Source organism: Miscanthus floridulus, chromosome 6, assembly GCF_019320115.1.
Source record: "Miscanthus floridulus cultivar M001 chromosome 6, ASM1932011v1, whole genome shotgun sequence".
NCBI classification, from domain to species: Eukaryota; Viridiplantae; Streptophyta; class Magnoliopsida; order Poales; family Poaceae; genus Miscanthus; species Miscanthus floridulus.
The window spans coordinates 42,400,350-42,405,639 of record NC_089585.1 but is presented as its reverse complement, the minus strand read 5'-3'; the positions used below and the strand labels follow the sequence as shown (position 1 = coordinate 42,405,639).

The following is a 5,290-nucleotide window of genomic DNA, read 5'->3' as shown; positions in this document are numbered from 1 at the left end:
AAGGAGGGATGTGACTCATCAAAGGAAGTTGTTGACTCGGGTAGGTAAGCAAGAAAGTAGACTCCTTCATCGGCCCGGGTACTCCTAAAATCTATCTCAGTAGGGAAAAGAGGAGTTATGGTATAGAGAATTCTTACCTAAATGGATGCATTGATTAGGGTCTTTGCCCTAAGAAACACATCCTTCTGAATACAAGAGTGGTTTTTTTCGGTATAGCAGGACTTGAACCTGTGACCATTAGGTTAAAAGCCCAATGCTCTACCAACTGAGCTATACACCCGATTTTACAAGAAGGCTTGGTGCAGAAAAGAAAAGTGGGTGGCCCCTTTTCTTCTTATCATATCACAAGGGCACGGCTCTGTATGGGGCTCATACTATGGAGCAAGTCTAGAAATCATTTCCACTCATTAAGGATTCTATCTAAAAAAGAAGGTCAACAAGGGAGACTACAGTTGCTCGAAGTCAGACTATCTATGAAAATGCTAAAACTCCCTTATCATCAACTATGAACTTACATCTATCGATAACATAGGCTTCTTAGGTCAATCACATCCCTAGGAACTTCTAACTGGCCTAGCAAGGACCAACTTGATAAATTGATTCAATTTAACAAGAGGCTCGGAGATGGTATACATAGAATAGGGGAAAGTAAAGACAAACTTTGGTCAATTTATGTTTTCAAAACTACAGCTATCTTGCCTAGAGTCCTAGAGCTTAATGGAACTCTTGTTTACTATAAGCGCCGACTGCTTTATAAGTGCTTTCCTCTCTCTTTCTTTCAAACCATAAACTCTGAAGCTATTTCACTTTACCATACTAGAGAAGGGCTTCACTCATGCCTTGGGGACAGAACTAGAGTACAAAACTAGCTTCCTCTATACATATTGTTTTCGGGTAATAATACTATCATTGAGAAAGAATAGATAACGACTATCAGGCATATGATTGATTTCTATATGGGTGTAGGCTCATACTCTCATTTTATCCTTGCTCACTATTCCTGACAGGAATACGTCACTTAAAATAAGCTATTGACGTCTTAGTTTTGACCTTGTCTCCTTTCTTTCTTTTGTTCACCGGTGCAAGGCAAGGGTGGAGCTCTCTTATGTTCATCTTCCACACCTGTCTGCATCCCAAGCACTAAATGAGTGAAATCCAATCCTAGAAAAAGGCTCTCTTGCATCTTTTGCTTCCCCACCCGACCTCTATTCTAGATTCATCGTCTTCAGATGCATTAGTTTATTATGCTTATGCCTAATCTTAATACTGGCTAGTTACTTCAATTACCTTACCCCATAGCCCCTCCTTTTATGGAGGTTTTAGAGCACCTAGTCATAGCAGGTCACAAGAAAGGATTGATGGTCAATTCCCCATGCATGAAGTTAGTGGATTCGAGTGAACTGACCATACTACAAATCGACATACTTGAGGAAGCTTCTTACTAAACCAAAGAAAGGGTAGTTCTAGTTGTGTTGTTGATTTCCTTCTCCCGAGAGGTTTCACACTCTAGGATGGGAGTCCCTTCCAAGACTTGACCAAAAGCTTATCTCTTTCATCTCAATTTAACATTTTCCAAAACATGGCTAGATCAAGGCAAGAGCAAGAGTGTAGCTTCAACCGATCCTTGGTGACATCTTTTAGGCCGATGTTGGGTGAGCTATCTTACCTAGGAGAGTGAGGAAAAAAATGGTCTCAATAGCGAATAAAGCTCTTCTGGTTTAATAAGTTTCTCTTGGATAGTTTGTTCCGCCAACAGATGAGATGTGAGGAGAAATGGAGACTTCTCTCCATATCTAGTCTAATCCATACTTTTCTTTAATGTCTCTAGTGGGTGCGAGCGGCTCACGCACCGGGTTGAGTCTATAGTCTGTCATTTTGACCAAAAGATGAAGTTTGGTTAAGGCCTCCAAATGAGTCCATTCACCTCATTCACATAGGTCCTTTCCACGAGGGCCAAAGTGAACCCAAAGTCTTGTGTAGGCTTTTTTGTTTATACCCATGTGGCCAAAACAAGATATTTAACAGGGTTATAGACAACACGATTCCTACTTTCATAGTTTGATCAGGTAGATAAAGTCATGGTGCTGATTGCGTGGTTTGCCTCCTCTCTTGTGGTCGTGTGTTGGTCAGCATGGTATGTAGTAGTGGTTCCTCGATAGTCTAACTATTTTGATGCAGCATCTCTATCTTTCTGGATCTATATCACATGACTTCAGAAGGGGTCGAGGGGGGAGAACTTTATTCCTCGTAGTACCCGAGTGGCCCGATATGAAATGCTTAGTTTAGTGCGATGTCAGGAAATGCTTTGATAGCATCATACCTTACTTATCTTCCTTTAAAATCACTACCAAGCATGAAAGAAAACTTCAGTTCCTAGCAAGTAGTAGCATTAGGCAAGTAACAAGACTTGGGATGAGCTCCTTAGCCTTTTACACTTCTCATCGAGGATGCCCGTAAGGAAGAGAAGGCCACATTGCTAGGCACCAGCTTTTCTTTTGGAAAAATTCCTTGATATACCGCATCCACCGGTAATGGACCTACTCACCTTTCTCAAAGATTGAAGTTTGAACTAGGAAGTGCTCTTTTGGAAAACACTTTGGAACGAGGTCTCATAGATCAACAAATGAGATCTCATAGATCAACGTAGGCTTCGCTGCCATCCCTTCTCAAGGGATGCTCCTCCCCCGAAAGCCACGGTGAGGAGGGAATACCGCCAACAATGATGATCGTCTTCCTATTCCTATTTCAATTGCTATTACCACTTCAATTCAAAAGATAAGTAAACAAAAGGTGCGTGTGAGGCTATCAATGGAATAGAATGAATTGATCAAAGTCACTTCACTATGTTTGGAAAGGAATCTATCCAATAAGAAATGGTTGCTGCTTGCTTAATCTTTCCCGCTAGGCTTTGTTCTCCCCTCTTTCCTCACACAAGTGAAATAACCCCTGCTACCGCTCCTATCGGGTTCCTTATGTCTGTTCCGAAAAGGTGTAGCTTCTTCTTTATTAAGAAATGGACTCTCTCATATAATAGAATTTATAGCAAATAAAGGGATCCAATTCCATAATACAGATTGTGTCAACCATATCTTGAGGCACGTGGCTTAATCCCGATCATATCCTAAGGCAATAATAGAGCGAATAATTAAAATAGTACTCCACCATGAGCAGCGAAAGCACACTTAGCCAATCCTCACTCGATGGCTCCGTCCTTGCTTAGGAAAAAGTCGAACCACTCATAGATGGATCTTTTTTCTACCTTTACCGCTCACTCTGTCAGTCCACTAACACCATACATATTCACGTCATGAAAGAATAGATTCCAGATAAAAAGTATACTAGCACATATTCACGTCATGAAAGATTAGATTCCATATTTAGGGTATAAAGTATACTATCACAGATTCATCCTTGAGTGCGTGAAGATAGGGCAAGGTAATGTAGAGAATGCCATGACTCTTATATGTTTCAAATTAGGATGGCATGTGTCTTTTCTTATAGGGGTCAAGGGCGTAGCAGAGAGAGAGAGATAGCTAACCTAGCCATTAGGCGGAGAGAGGGAGGCAACTGAAGCTTTTAGAGTCAGGTTTAGGTCTTCTTTTTGCTTGCCACTAATCCATCAATAGGGGTTTCATAGATAGGTATTTTTTCCTGAAAGTTATCAAGTTACAATGGAAATTACCAACCTAGACTGGTTTTCTCCAAGAGAGGGTTTTATCTTTTCCGCTTCCTCATGCAAAGAAAAAAGAATCTCTTCTATGGCTCATCCCCCTATCTTCTCTTCGAGCTACCGCACTCACAAGGGCTTACTCCATTGGGAGGGTGAACTAATGTTCAATCTCGTAGTCACCAGCATATTATTTCAACTCTTCACTCTTCCTCTTCTTTGTTTACCTTGAATTGAAAACTTTCATAGTTTTTTTTATACTTGCTCATAAGAACCCTAGTCCCATTTAGGCACCTCTTTCTAGGGCAGCTGATCCATTCTTTGAACCCGATTCTTATTCGCTATTGAATGATTTATCTCCGAGTTAGTCCTTCCTCTCTAGTCTTGTTGAAATCGGGCTTCCTCGCTTAGTAGCTCCTTTAGTTTCCTAATATGTGGGGATTTGGAAGATGGGCTTACAGCGGATTCAACCGATCGATTCACCATGGCATATATAGATGGGCGAAGCAGAAAAGGTGTTTTCATGTTCCATTACCAAAGCTCACCCCCGAGGAAGAAAGGTAAGTTAGAAGCATACTAGGATATATACTCATAGTACCTTGCATACTTATCTCCGGTAGAACTAACAAAATAGAAAACTATGACTAGTAGACTTATACGAATGCTCTCCTTCTCCTTTTCCTAGCGACACTTCGCACCTACTTGCCTCAATTGATGGATGGCCAAAGTGCCCACTATTTTTTTTTCGATTGCGGGATGCTCTAGGCACATAGCTATTCAGGTCAGGCTAGCCCTAGACCATGCTTTTCATTTCTGTCCTACCCACTCCATTAGTTAGGCATTTAAGCTCAGACCAGCCCTACCTTCCTAGTAGAAGATCAAAATATGAATACACCAATTCAGGAGGGATGAATGAAGGTATGAACAAAGAAGCCCAGGCAGGAAAGCATGGTCTTTAAACGTAGATGTTGAAATCAATGCTAGACTAAGTAATAAAGTACCTCATATTTTCCCTTCTGCTTCTATCTGTCTCAGCCTTCTATAGCTTGTCCTATAGCAGTACCTTGACCAACTCTAGGCCCAATAGAAGTAAGCCCTATGGCCAATCCAGTAGAAATAACGGAAGCAGCAGCAATTAGTGGATTCATGGTGAGCTTCGAGAGGAAAATAGAGCTCGAATCCATAACATTCTCCATGCACCCACCATTCATTAGCAGTGACCTTACCACACATCATTACCACCAACCATTTCACTTGAATTTTTAGCTTTGCTACCTTCACAACTAGGGGAGATGAAGATTGTATTCCTTTATTTATCTTTCTTAGCATCAATGACAAAAAGAACCATAGGTGCACCAACCAAGGCAGAGATTGGAGATACTATGATTGGAGTGCAGTGACCGTACTCGAGATAGATCTGAACTGATAGTTGTGGAGAATAGGTACAATGGTAAATCTTGGGAATAACGAGAGGGTGCATAGGGAACATGGCTGACCAAGCTCCTTTTTCTAACGATTGCTAAAATTGGCCGGTCTTCTTCCTAACTGCTCCAATAAACATGCGTGCCTACACCCCATTCCATCGAGAAAATGATATGGTTGACCAATAGTACTTATGAAACC

At 41.2% G+C, this 5,290-nt stretch overlaps 1 non-coding gene across 1 annotated transcript; it reads right to left on the bottom strand.

The window, feature by feature from the left end:
• Window positions 1-207: 207 nt before the first annotated feature.
• Window positions 208-280, bottom strand: TRNAK-UUU (transfer RNA lysine (anticodon UUU)). The gene has a single exon. It is a non-coding gene; the product is annotated as a tRNA-Lys (tRNA).
• Window positions 281-5,290: the final 5,010 nt, after the last annotated feature.